Source organism: Strix aluco, chromosome Z (genome assembly GCF_031877795.1).
Source record: "Strix aluco isolate bStrAlu1 chromosome Z, bStrAlu1.hap1, whole genome shotgun sequence".
In the NCBI taxonomy this organism is placed as follows: Eukaryota; Metazoa; Chordata; class Aves; order Strigiformes; family Strigidae; genus Strix; species Strix aluco.
Genome location: NC_133971.1, coordinates 41,676,763 through 41,691,813, shown reverse-complemented (window position 1 = coordinate 41,691,813; position 15,051 = coordinate 41,676,763). Strand labels below are relative to the sequence as shown.

Below are 15,051 nucleotides of genomic sequence, written 5' to 3'. Positions count from 1 at the left end.
ACACGTGACACTGAGGAGTCACTACCAGGCAAGCACAGGACAGCAATGACTTGTCAAGGTCAGTGTAACAGTAACAAGTCCTCGTCCTCCCTCTCCTCTGGTTGCCATTTCCAAGGAGTCAGCTCCCACGGGTCTGCAATGTGACTTACAGCCAAGCTGTGGCGGGGAGGATGCAGCAAACAGCAAGGACTTTGTCCTTTGGCAGCCACCTGGGCCTCTATCACAGCTGCCTCTGCTGACATAACATGTGTAGATGCAAAAATAAACCAAATTTGAGATGTGCTCAGAAAGTCAGAGCTGTGTATCAGCTTGTTTCCCATAGGCTTGGACAACTGCTCAAAATGTTCTCGGTCACATGGTAATTCCAAAATCATGCCTCCTCTTTTTTGTTATTATTTTCATCAGCAAGTTAACCCTATACAGACTGAAGTGACCTGCTGTAGCTTCTACAGATTGCAGCACCTGAAAATACTGGCAGCTAATGGTCCACTGACACAACAAAGCTTCTGCACAAACCCTGCAAAGCCATCCCACCCAGAAAGCGTTTCCAAGATTACTCTCCCTCCACCAGCTTCTTAACCTCTGGAAGCAATTATTTCCTCCAGTCACCTGTTACAAGGATTTCATTATTTCTGTGGGGAGCTCCCACACATCACGGGTGAGAGGTGGGAAGAAGAGAGCAGCCACTTTTGGCCAGAAGGTCTGAGGCAGGAAGGTCCCATCTCTGGGGGGCCTCTCCAGCAGATTTACATGGCAGTGCAAGAAGGATGTCCGCCCAAGCTAAAAGTTACAGGGCTGTCACTGGAGAGAAGGTTGTGGAAGCCAGCAGCAGTGGATTTTTAGATTCTACATTTGATAAAGAGGAGAAAATACTTACTACCATTTGATGTAAAGACACCCATATGCCAGGGGGAAAGACAGGCATGAGCAAAACTGAATGTGAACCTGATTGTTCCATAAATAATGGAATTAACGGAAATCAAAAGGTTGATAATGCTGGACAATACAGAAGGGGAGAGACTCATGCAGTAGCCCACTTATATTCAGTCCTAGAGAAAACTGCGTAACATTAACACAGCCATTCAGGAAAGGTTTCCACTCGAGAGTTGAGGCCACGCTACACTTTATGTCCGTATGTCACTACATGGAGTACCAGGACTCGGCGCTGTGGGCAGCCGGACTTCTGGACCTCACCTTAACGCACTTCAGGAGCTCAAGAGCAGGCTAAGCTAGTTGTGGAGACACAGTCCGACTGAAAAACAGCAGGAGCCCTGGGACACACTCCAAAACCAGCTCTGACACACCGCAGCGTGCTCTTAATGCTCAGCTGATCAGCTCCCACTCTCTACAATATTCCCACCACTCTGACACAACCTCTTGGTCACATCATGCTGCTGTCAGCTATAGTGGTGTGAAATTGCAGCTGTGCCAACATTGGTGGCTCTCAGACTTATATGGGATATAGGAGTAACTGAGAAGAGAAGATGATCCCCTTCCTTGAAAAAAAAAAAATAGTTTCACCTATTTTAAAAGGAAGAAGAGGTTGAGATTATCCTAGGATTTACTCCAAGATGAAAAGGGATTTTGCATTGCTCGGACAGTGGCCATTCTTCATCTCAGACCATGCAAATACTCAGAACCAGGGCTCTGGCTGATTGAAGGATATGGCGTTTTGCTTGCATAAACAGAAAAAGCAAAAAAATTTCTGTACCTATGTGCAATGAAACTCAAAAAGTCCGTTTAAACCTGCCAGCCTTGTGTCCAGGCTCACAGATGACACTGGAAGGGAGATTCAGCCATTGTATCCATCCAGGTTATATGAAGAGATTGATATGTCTGTGATCAAACTTGGGTTGAATTTGGCCTCCTTCAGAGGACCATTTCATTTCTCAGGTCAATATGTGAACTGAGAGTGCTCTGATATCCTTTGTTAATCCCCATACGCTACGTGTAAGCTGTGTCCTTACTCATAATTATCGATAGCTCTCAGCAGTGTAAGGACACTTATGAAGTGCCCTTAATTTATAGCCCTTGCAGCAGAGCTCAGCTTTAGGCAGCCTCTCGCTCTGTCAGGAGCCCACAGAAATGCTTTTTGCAACAAGCTCTCACAGCCTCACTAGAAACCTGGTGTTTTCTCTCGGCACATCAAGCCAGCTGATGCAGGGACCTGCCAAGTGACCTCAGCCAGGGAGGAGAAGGAAGGGAGCTATCGCTTACCAGAGGCTCAAGGGTGAACACATCGTCAGAGAAAAGCATGGAGTCTCCTTGCGCCTTTGCCCGCTGGTCCTGGAAGGGGCGGGAGAGAAGGGAACGGCGTTCTTGGAGAGCGGGCTCCACCTTGCACTCCCTCAGACAACGATCCATCTCGTCCTCTTTCTGCCTCTGCAGCCTGCAGCCACGGGGAGAGACAAACCAAGCAGATAATTTAATGAGCAACATATTTGCAGAGACTCGTGTGAGCACAGGGGCAGCAAAGCGCTCGGGGAGGAACAGCAGCAGCTCAGCAAGGGGCTGACCCCAAGCCGTGGGGTCCCACACGGATCAGATTATCACTTGCTGTTCGCGGGCACGGCACGTAGTTTTACTCCACGCTTACAAGCTCAGCGGAGGTTTCTGAAAGCCAGCAGCCCTCGAGAGCCTCCCGGCTCAAAGTCTCTGCCACAACGGATGGAGAATCCACCAACAACCCCAACTGGCTTTTCCTACCACAGAGCTGCTTGGGGGAGGCAGATCAAGATGAAGGAGCACCCACTGCAGGGCTTCACTGGCAAGGGGAGACGCAGCTGGGTTTCAGCTGCAGGCTACTGGCATCACTCTTTTCTTCCCCTTTGGACCTGCAGGGATAAGCAAGCTAAATGTGCTCTCTGTGCCCTATACCGCCTTCCACCAGAGGATCCCAGAGCACTGTAAAAGCAAACCAATGAATTCAGGCATCGCATCACTTTGGTGAAACCAATGGCTTTACATGCATGGAAATAGAGGCCCTGAGAGGGGAAGGGCGTTGCCTAGCATCACCCACTAAAGAAGTCTGGACCAGCATCTCTGAATCCAAACCCTTACATGTAGCCTTGAACCACCTTATCTTTTTCCTCTTTTTGGCCACCTCTGTAGGGCTTTGACGCAGTTAATCTCTCCCTTACTTGGTAGCTGTAGCAGAAATTATTCTAGTGTTTAAAGATCACAACCAAGAGATAAGGGAGCACAGCTACAGAGCAGTTGCTTCCTAGCTGGCATATCACTGTCCCCTCTGCACGCTCCAGTCCCTGGCCATGAAGAACCAGCAGGTGACAACTCTGGGGGGATGAGTGGAAGGCTCCACGTCTAGCAGATCGAGGCAACGTAGTATAAACAGGATAGCAATCATCACTCAGCTAAATTCAAATACAGTTCAAAAGGAAATACGGTCATGGACGTAACTAGCTGTACACAGACAGAGCCTCGGGCAAAGGCTGGCACCAGCGCCAAAACCACTTGCTTTGGCTCGCTCCCCCTGGAGTGCAGTGGGAAATGTTTCTCCATGGCTGACCTACAGCGCTGCACGTGAGGAGGGCTTCCAGCCACCGATGAGCAACCCTCAACTCAACCTCCATCAATGGACAATAATTCCACCATTACATCCCAGAAAGTCCTGCAGGAGGGAGACAGAGCAAACCCCTGGATAGACCTTCTAATGATCCAGGTCTTTTGGGGTCACAGCCCAGAGCAGGGTCCTGCACTGCCTCCTCTCATGGAAAATGCCCTCTCTGCTCTGAGATCTCAAAAGCTTCTCTGACAGCAGGACAGTGGCCTTGGAGCTATGACCATCCCTGAGATTGCAAGTAGGAGGGAAAAAACATCCTGATCAGACTCTAGGACATAATCTGGCACGAGATCAAATGTAATTGGAAAAGAATCAGGTTGAAGTGAACTGTGGGGAAACCTGGTTGCCTCTGAGGGGAAAGAGGATCACTCAGGGTCCAATCTGAGACAGGCAGGCGAGAAGAGAGCGGTAAAGGAATGGTCCAGGCAAGTGCCCAGAGAAGGTAATGAGATTTTCTTTTAACACACTGAGCTTGCATGGAAGTCACACACTGTGTAATTAAAAATAGAGAACAGAGGAAAACTAGTTTTGGCCTTCAAGGCATTTTTGACCTAATTATGTTGATCTTTATTGGCTCAGAAGCCCTTAAAAAGTGCTCCAGTTTAAGGCAGTTTCCTGATCAGCTATGAGCTAACTCCTATACACCTACATTCATGCAAGTCTGAAAAGTCCCACAAGGATTCCCTTAATCACCCAAACTTTTAAGTGTCATTTCCAGTTCATCCCCCCACACTATAAGTGTTTCTCTGCTGCCTGAAAGGGGAATTTCAAAGCTTCACCACAGGCACCCTTTGAAGGACCTGCCCCATCTCTCAGCACCATGAAGACACAGGCTGCTGCACCCCAAATGCGCTCTGTCCTGTGCTGCCCTACCTTCCCTGCAGAACCCTTCACCTCCGAATTCTCCCCAGTCTCTGAGGAAGGGTAGAAATACCTCGTTGTGCTGGAAACCGGGACAGTGCAAGGCAATTCAACATCCTACAGCAGGATGGCCTCAACTTGCTGGGCCAACGAAGCAATTTACCTGCACATTACTGGAGAAGGAGCCTGACATCTTATCAAAGCTGGAGTGGAAGAAGCTGCAGTGAATATCATAACAGTTATGCTACCTGTAGCTATGTTAAGTGCTGCTACTCAGTGCAGTCCCAGGTAACAAGTGCTGACACTTTCCTCAGCCTCACAGACCCTCCATAGCCAGGGGCCTCTGGACCTCAGTGGTTTGGTGCTCCCACAAAGCAAATTTGCTCTCTGAGGAAATCCAGTCATTGCAATCAGCCTTTCCTCCCCAAAACACCATCCTCAGCTGGAGTATGGATGGAGCTGGAATGGGAGGCACTGAGCTCCATTACCCTAAAGCCCAGGGACACGTAACCTGATGCCGTAGATGGTTTACTTGTCCTAAACCATTCAATGCACCAACACCCCTTGAGGCCATACGTTAGTTTTACCCTTGGGCAGTGTATCTTACTGAAATGAATCTTTCAAACAAACCTCAGCTTCTGATAACCTTCCTCTGCCTGAGTAACAAAAGCCTTCCACTGGAAGTGGACTATGATTTCACTCCGATTGTGGATGACCAGAGATCTGTGGTTTGACAGCGTGAGGTAAGTCTTCTCAACTGTCAGGGAGCTCCTGGCCAGCCCAATGTTGACATCTACAGCTGCTCCATAAAGGCTTGTGTGAATATCTTCACCTGGAAAAAAGCATAGGGGAGTCTTTGCTCATCTCACTTGCTGGTCGAAGTACGAGGAACAAAGCAAGCCACCAGTAACAGAAGAAATTGTTACAGCTTTTACCTGTATTAGCAGTTCCACAGATCAGCACATTTATCACATCCTGACAGATGCCCGTCTACAGAATGAGGATGTCCTGGGCATCACCGTCAGCACCTTATTTCTGGGTGTGTTTGTAGAGATTTATCCCCAAGGTCACAGTATTTACAGTGAGATTTTTCAGATGTGCTCAGGTGGCCTTTGGGTTGCCATCCCACTCAAGTCACAGGGAATTCTGCATCCAAGTCATTCGGGTGACTCTGAGGAGTCCCACCTCAGTCAGGGCTTGCCCAGTGTTGTGTCTCTCCTGATCCCTTGTTGCTGACAAGCAAAGATGCCTGGGGGCACGTGAGCAGGAAATGGAGGTTCAGAGGAACAACTGACAGCCCAAGGCAGGATGGGACACAGAAGAGAGCTTCACTGTGTTGCAGAAGCAGTGCCCTCACTTGCTGTGGGTTTTGAAGACATGTCAAAACGAGACTGGTGGGGCACGGCCCACCCCAACCTGCCCATTACAGTCCTGCAAGCCCATTTCCTCAGCCGGGACCATGTTGCTTATGCCTGAGTCTGCAAGTCTACGCTGCGTCTTCCCAAGCCATTCAATGACCAGAGCGAGGGCATCTTTGCTTTCCACCTCAGACCCAGCTGAAGAGGAGAGTGTCCCGGGCTGTGCACATCAACTGACTAACGACTGGAGCCTTGCTGGAGTACCTGCCAGCACGTCACCCTCCCGAACAGACTCCCACCAAAGGCTCCCTCATTTCCAGAGCTTTCAAACCTTCCTTCTTCCCAGCCAAGTAACTCCTGGGAGTCAAATGAGCTCAAACTTCAGTACCAAGCCCACTCTTCCTCTTGCAGGCAAGTGTTCCCCAGGTGAGATGCAAACAGCAAACATCAGACATGCTCTCTAGAAACGGCATTTCGGTGGAGTGGTGCTTAAAGCCTCAGAGCCAGCCCCAATGGACAAGTGCAGCAACCCAGCCATAGCCTGGAGAGCATCCCTCTGCAAAGGCAGAGCCTCCTCCTCACTGCACAGGTCACAGCAAGGCAGCCAGAGAACGGACCTGCCTTTAAACGGCTACCGTGCAACAACACAGGGAGAGAGCTGGATGTGCGCTGGGTGGACTCCTGAAATCCTAAGCCAGACACAACACGGCAGAATCACATTCATTACAGGGAAAAAAAAAAAAAAAAAGGAGCCCCCTCTTTTGGGGGGGCACTGGGGAATGAAGCAAGACTCACCCTTAAAACATTAGATCTCTAGAGTCATTCACTCATCTCCACACACAGAGAATTCAGTCTTCATGCCTGTATAGCCTCAATTTCTCTGCTCTTAAGGGAGTCTGGAGTGGTAGGGATTTGTGGCCAGAGATGAGTTACATTGCGAGGACAGCAGCAATGTTTACAATGACTGGGCAATCTGCTTTCTATAATGGACAACTTGGCATACAAAAATAACTGATGTTCAGGAGGGTTACAGAGGTGGGTATGCTTTATAAGCATTGCCTCTCCCTCCACTGAATCCTTGGCATATATTGGCAAACAAAGGAGCCAGGAGCCAAGAAATGGGAGACATGCACAGTGCTTCGAGCTCAGGTTTATGGAAACATGAGCCAGCACTCTACAACGATCAAGATGACAAACTACTGCAAAATAAACACCACGAAAACTATCATCGTCTCACTGTCTAAACCCATGGCCACATGCGTCTTGAAATACTGGGTATAGTTCTGATCTCAAAAAACAAGCTGAATCATTTGAAGCTAAATAGAGAAGGGCAGAAGGAACAATTAAAAGTATGAAGCAGATTTTATAAGAAGATTGAATAGGAGTCCTCATCCTAGAAATCATATGGGAGATAGACGGGAGAGACTTGTAAAAGCATGAATGGCCTGGGAAACATGAATAAGGAAAAACTGGTCACTATTTGTCATAAAACAGGAACCTGAGGGCCTGAAATAATGTTATTAGTCAGAAATTACACAAAAGTGGTAGCACTTTTCCAGGGAGTATTCCTTCCTTTGGAACACACTGCCACAGGAGGCTGTAGAGGCTAACAGCTGTAAATCCAGAGAGCAACTGGACAAATTCTTTGAAGATAAAGCCATCAGAAGCTATTAAGCAGTGATGAGAATAAAGCCTCCAGCCACAGAAAAATGCTAACTCTAGAGCCCATGAGGGAGAAAGCATATGCACTGCCTGTTTCTACACAATTTGCTAAACATCCCCTATTGCTGCTCTCCCCGGGGAGGAGCTGGGGACGCAGCCACCCTTGCGGTCCTGGCTGCAGGCACCGAGGACTCTTCTGAAGGCTGGACGGTTTGCTGGAGCACCTTCTACCACAGAGAGCATTCGGCATCATTCTGAATACATAAACCCACAAATCTCTGGGTCCAGGAGAGCGTGCACAGCTGCCAGCGAGTCAGGAGGAGCCACGGATCTGTCTGCCAGGCCAATGAGCTGACACAGAGAGCGGACCTGCCAGGGTCGGCCACGGGCGGCTGCAGGCTTCATGTCTTGGGTCTCAAATTAGATGTGACATTTCATTTAAGACTCTTGGCTCTTTAATATATAAGTTTTTTAAAAAAAACCCTCTGTACTGTAACAGCGACATAGCACTAGGTATTTCACTTGACAGGGTAATGTCCATGGCGTGTGGTTTGGGATGCTTGGCTGCCATGAAAGCGCATTTACTGAATCTAGATGTATCTGCCCTATCGTTATTTACACAACATGATCTTATTACAGGCTGTCAACTCTCTCATTCTTACATGCTTTTGATACATTTCCTACAGGTGGCAGGACACAGCTTTTTCTCTGTAACCTGAACAAAGCAATGCCTGAACTTGAAATTAAAAGCTAGACTTTTTATAGAGCAGTAGAGCAGATGCTTTGGGTTGTGCACTCCTGAGCGATGCTCTTTGACACAGCAGAAACACCACTGTGTTTTATCCCAGCATCCCTCTGCGTGACTACGGACACAGGTATCTGAGCACACCATGATAACTTTTCACTATCTTGAAGTGAGAAATATAGCATTGGGTCATCCTCTGTGGGGCTCCTGTTGTGCAGGGAAACAGTCAAAGAGAGAATTTACAGAACAGCTAAAACATCTTTCTGAACCATTCCCAGGCTACAACAAAGCTCAGAGCATCCTCGTCATTACTGTGGCCACAGTTATTGCTGTAACAGTCAGTCCCCAGTGTGGCCCCGGCCTCGGCAAAACACCCACTGAGCCCACGCAGCACAGTGCAAGAAGAGGGTCTCTACCCCAGAGGCCCTGCAAGGAGCCGTAAGACAACAGATGGGGATGAAAAGGGAGGTGGAAAGCAGTGACCAGCCAGCAGTGCTCCACAGGACAGGCTGCAGGCTCTTCAGACAGCTCTCCTGCACGTTAAGTTATCTCCTCTGCAGTCAGGCTCTCGCTGTGCCTCCTTCTGTGACCGAGCACCCACAGCATTCCCCATCACCCCCTCTGCACTGTGCTTAGGAAGAACTGTTTGCCTCCTTCCAGGATGAAATACTCTGGCACAGGAATATCTGGGAGCCAGCAAGGAGGCTTCGTCCTGCCCAGCATGAAGGAGCTTCGCAGAATGTATTGAAAAGGACGATGAAACCGTCGGATGATGAAAGACCACTGCCGCATACCCAGGATGCCACGGGCTATTTTTAACCATTATTGCTACTACAGTAACGATACGCTGGGGTACCTGACTGGCTGAAACGTTGCTTTTGGCCATGGGGAAAATAGTGCAGGAACTTTCATTCTGATTGCCTGGCAAAGACATGCCCAATAGACCACGTAATAAATCAGTCACCCTTCAAGCTGCTCTTCTGCTTCTCAGCAGATGCTGATCGATCCACAAGGAAAGGAGGCTAATGAATGGTCAGTTCTGCCCTGAAACACATCCACCGGTAATGACACTTCAGAACATGTCAGTGATTTCCACTGATGATAGAGTAGACAAGCTGCGGTCAAGGATGACCTGCAAAGAGATGAAAACCACATTCTTCCAGAAATCTTTCATGTGCTAAAAATGGGGTATGCAGCGTCACACAGAAGTCTGTTTCTGTGCATGCCTGAGGATGAACAAAACAGCCAGAAGGAGATTTTTAACTTCCAAGTGACCCTCCTAGTACATATATCCCAGTCTGTGCTCACGCAGTCAACTCCATGGGTTGCTGGAGCAGGCTTTTTGTTCGGAGAGGTGTTATGGAGTTGTGGAGCTACAAAGCTGTGCAAAGAAACCTCAAGCAAATGAAGCACAAATTTAATTCCCCTTCATCTACCCTCAAAGTGACAGATCATCTCTCTTGAAACACAAGGCCCTGGAGAGGGGCCATACTCTGCAAGGAGCAGAACGACCTTATCAAAAACAGTATAAGAAAAATTCATTATTACAAGCAGTTCTAGAAGAGGGGAACAAAGACAGGAAACAGTTGTTACCTATTAGCTGTTTTGACAGAAACGAACACTTTGGAGACCAACTAGACTCACCCATCAATCTAAGTGATTTGAACTATAAAAGCATATAACCAATCAGTTGTATAAAGTATTAGTTACCAATCCTCGGTCTGTTGCAGTGCTGCTACTATTAAGATGCAAAGACAACATATAATTGCACAAACTCCTATTTGCACTTCTTTTGCCTACAATGTACGACTTCCTCCACTAACTTTGAAGCAGATGTACAAGAACATACAAGTTTGACAGAAACCATCCACACTGCTGGGAATTCTCACAAGCGAAGGAAAAAAAGCACAACGTGCACTCACCACCTATGACAGGCAGAAAGAAAAATCCCTTTGCAAAGGTTTTAAATGCCTGATAGACCAAGGAAAATCTAGAGAAGCCTCTTGTACAGCATTCTGGCTTACACTTTAGGATAACACGGGAAACAAGATCTTCTTTAAAAACTGTAATAATGTAAGAATACTGTAAGTTTCTAACCATCTGCCAGCACTAAACACAAATAAACAAGAATTACATCGGTTAGTGCACTACAGTGAAGCTTTGGATTCAAAAGGGGCTGCTGCTTAGGAAGTGGAAGATTTCCCCACCTCTTAGCACTTGTAAGCAGCTACTATAAATCTGCCTGGTGTGGAAGGAATGGAGAAGTGCATGAAGATGAACAACTGCAGGCTGGAGTGGCAGTGGCACACAGCGGTGGCCGTCAGAAGCTCATGGTCTGTTGCCATGAATTTAGCTCAACAGTAACTTAACGCTGCTCACGGCAACATCAGAGTCCCTGTAAACACTGGCACAAGACTAAGATTAAAACCAGAAAATGGTTTTGGTTCCCACCCTGGTATCCTGCACAATACAGGGACGACTCAAGTATGCAACGAGGTAGGGAGTTTGCTCAGACAAGTACTGAGCCTCCTCCATTCTGGCTGAAGTCAGTGCAAATTGAGAACACTCAGCAACTTGTTTGAGTGATCTCAGGAATGAAAAATGCAGCACAACAAGGGCTAAACCTCAGTTAAACCCTGCTGCCTGTCCACATGCCTCAGTGGATTTACAAAGGAGAAAAAAGAGAAAGGAAAAGGCTTGATCTAGAGACTACATCAATAGGATTTTCATTTCATTTTCAAACAAGTTCCTGGAAGCCACCGATTGCAATGCCAGCCTTGCAAGACAGATGACAAGAGCCTTGGTTGAAAGGGGGTTCTTAAAGGAAAGAGAACAGAGCTCTGCAAAGGTGGTTGTTTTCTCCAAAGCCTACACAAAACCACAGATGACTATCACAGCAAGGCAGTGCTTTTCTCGGATGCTTTATCCTTGTGGGTAGCTGAGATGTTCAGATGTGCTGGCACGTCCATGCTACAGTTGCTTATTCAACCTCAAACAGCAGTAAACAACCAGGGCTGGGATTTCATGAGTTTCCTGCATGTGTACAGTGACCACTAACACACCGCCAAGCCCTTGCATGGGTGGCCTCATTTACCAAAGTAAGCCGGTTCAGCCAAACCCAGCACCAATTTTACCCGAAGAGAGGGATTCAGCATCCCGACATGTTTACATTCCCAGCTGGAGTATGAGCTGGGATTTTTCACACCAGACCCATGTACATGGGGGAAATGGAGGAGTTTGGACATATAAAGCAGTGAAGGTCAAATTTTCATTGTAAATCATTATGCTCTTAGCAGCAAAGACATTTTCTTCACACTCACCTGTAAAGTTTGTAGCAACACAACTACCACCACATAGACAGTCTATCTAGGGGACAACACCTGTACTCCTAACCAGGACAGTCTAAAGGACACACAATTCTAATCAACCAAACAGCAGGCAAAGGGAAGAGCTCCATGTTTGCTTAAGCAATGCTAGGGACAGATTTGACTCAAGTTCAGCAAAAACTAAACCCACGCACCATGCACCTGATCCTGCGTCAGTCACACTAACAACAGTGTGATTCGCTGAGAACTACTGCCACTTGTGAGCAAGTCAATACAGACACACAGTAAAGCAAGGAAAATGCCTCCCAACACCCTACACTGATATTTTGCTCTTAGTGCCTCTGTTTCCTAAGAAACAGTCTGTTGGTGGCTCTGAAAGAGCAACCCAGCTGCTTTTGTATGCGAGTCACAGGGAGTCTGACTTAGCACAGGACAAATCAGCCAGGGCTCGCCCCGCCAGGTTGGGTAACATTGTCTGCTGCTCTGCACTACACCTGCAACAAGCAGCTTTTAAGACTGATTAAATGTTTCGGTTTCACTTCAGCAATTAATCTCAGCAGCCTTTTACTTATTTGTATGCTTCAAAGCTTGAGAGATAATCCCTTAATTATTCCTTGCTCTCCTTCTCAGTCTGTGGTTTATTGAAAAATAACTGCAGTGCTGTACTGACAGGCAGGAACGAATCCCGGCTTCATCTCCCAGGTGGCTGCACCATGTTCCGGGGAGGTTGCCTATCCCAGAGCCAGCAGATAGTTTGGTCCCTGTGGCCTATCCATGAAAATCACTTTTTCAAAGATTAACCATGGAGGAATCAGGTGTTTCAGTAAGAACAAGACTCAGGTTTTCAAAGCAAGCTGTGAAGATCCTGGCCCTGGATTCTTCACTTGGACTTTTCATTTCACATGGTATAAACCCCACAGCCCTAACCTCTAGGGTAGTTAGCCCTGATCTAACTCAGAAGAAGATCTATCCCTCTGAAGTTTATCCTATAGGTTCCCTATATGCATACAAATGAGGCACCTTTTGTCCTTCTCTATCTGAAATTTCAGTAGTTCTGTCAAGACAGTGTTACCCAAACCAATGAGCTTCTCTGAGTGAGCATAAACCATTCTCTGTGAATGTGTCATTGACTGAAAAATATTAAACAAAGCTGTGATAACTCAGAAGCCTACAAAGAGCATTTGGAAGATACAGGAGCATTTCTAGAACTTCTACAAACTCAAGACAATAAAATGCTCGTTGCTGGGCTAAAGCATCACAGCAGCACCTAGGTGAGGACATCACACTTCCCAGGACCAAAGTTCAGGAATAGGAACAAAACAAACCTCTCTTTCAGGCAAGAGAAAAGGCACACCAAATGCATTCAGGCAACTGCGGAAGTGTCTCGACCGGCATCACAAGATACCTCTGCTGAACCAAGGCAGACAGAGCCATTTTAACATCACACCTTTTCTTGAGTTTTTCCCACTTACTCTTAAAGTGACTTACAAAGCTGACAGCATTTCTGTGGCCTGAGCTTGGCTTCTCGTACCCTAGTATAAATTTTATACCTATCTTGGGAGGCAGCGAGCACTCCCTGCCAAACCCCAAGAGCCCTCAAGTCCTGGCTGCTTCAGTCCTGATGCTGTGAAGTGTGGGATGTAGGTGGGTAGAGGGCAACATAAAAAAAGGGTCTGTGGCAAGACAACGGAGAAGCAGTACAGGGGACAGAGGTGTGTAAGAGACGGGGGCATTTAGAGAGAGTCTGACAGAGACATGCATTCCCCACGTTACACTTCAAACAGAGCATTGTCTAGGAATAAAACTTCACACCTGCATGTGCGCACTGCAATGGAGAATCAAGGTTCCTCCTTCCTCCACTCAGCAACTCCCAGCAAAACAGCCTGCCAAAAATCTCATTCCTGCTTGAGGGGATCCACTTTAACAACACCCTGAACACCAACTATTTGTCACTTTTTCCCTGAGGTAAAGGACAGGGGAGGCACACCCAGAGAGGGAATTAAGGTGGCTGCAGCAATGGGAAATGATGGCAGATGACTGTCACGGGGGCGTGCTGGGTGGAGAACACCATGCTGACACCAGGGATGGACCAGCACACAGCCACACAGGACACACAGAACAGACTCAGCCTTTGTCCGTTATCTGCTCCCTTCTAAACACTGAAACGTGCAGAGGTTTTGAAAGAAAAGCTTTCAGAAGTAGTTTGCAAAGCAAGTTTAACATTATTCTGCTTAGAAAGGGCTCTGTTCTGAAGGATGCAGAGAGCGTGCACCACGCAGTGCCCAGCACTTACCTGTGTCATAGTGAACTACCAGGGAACTGGAATGATCCCCAGTCTTCAGCGGGTGAAACTCCACTGTTACTTGCATGGCATCGCCAATCCCAAGAGTTCCAATGGACGGCTTGACAGAGAAGGGGCTGCAACGCAGAGAAAGAGACACATCAGGGCTACTGTGGGCGATTCGGGGACTACACTCCTTTTGCAGTCTACTCCACTTCAGCTCACTTGTGCAAGCAAAAAGCAAACAAGCCACAGTCAGTAAAAAACCCCAGAACATAGAGGATCAGAAATGGCTCTACTGACTCTCACTTCTGAAGAGATCCAGCTCTCCGAACATCCTGTGGTGTCAAACGACCTCATCTCCCCCATACTCTGCATCCCCTTCTCTGCAGGGAGGCTCAGGAGTCCGACCACTAGTAATACAGACAGAGGATGGGTTTTGAGGAGCACAGAGATGGTGAGAGCTATCTGCCTGCACAACTTGACACTGACTTCCTCAGGAATCTGTCTTTTTCTGCCACCTATAAACTCCACCTCAAGAGATGCAAATGTCAGGGCATTACTTGTCCCAGTGAGACTGCAGCCTAGGAATCAGACAGGGAGAATAAGTGTCCTTCTGGAAGACCAGAGAATAATTATGGTTTAATTTGCAGAATTCACTTTTTTACCTTGAAAACATCCTAGTTTAGCCTAAGAAAGGGCATGTTTTATCGGCATTACAACGAAAGCTGCTCTAAGAAAAGGAACAATCAGAAAAAGCTGAATAAGTGCAAACGCAGATTAGAGCAATACAATGACACGGAAACAAGACACGGAAGGGGGATCCCATTTACATCCTGAACCATTAAACCCCTGGCTACATGAAGTGCCATTACCAGGAGCACATCAAGGTGAGTTTAACAGGAGGTTTTCCGTGTATTCACAAGCACTGCAATCTGGGACTCTGGGTTGTAATCCAAGCTCAATAACTGTTTGCTTGGCCCACCAGGCAAATTCTGTGCAATGCATTGAAAATAATTATGAAAATGTGTTGGGGTACTTTGAATTTAATATGAGCAATTGTTATTTGTCACCAGGTAAATGGCTCTTGGCTGACAGACACAAAACTCAGTGCTTTAATGCAAAGGGACAAGTCAGGTGAAACATGCTTCTGCAGCTGGGGTTCATGGCTCTTCTACAGCCCCACTTAGAAAACAAAAGTTATTTGGTTTAGTGCTTTGCTGGTGGTCAATTTGTCA

General features: G+C 47.3%; 1 pseudogene; it reads right to left on the bottom strand.

The window, feature by feature from the left end:
* LOC141918784 (hydrocephalus-inducing protein homolog) overlaps positions 1–15,051 on the bottom strand; it is a 94,892-nt pseudogene that overhangs the window by 64,737 nt on the left and 15,104 nt on the right.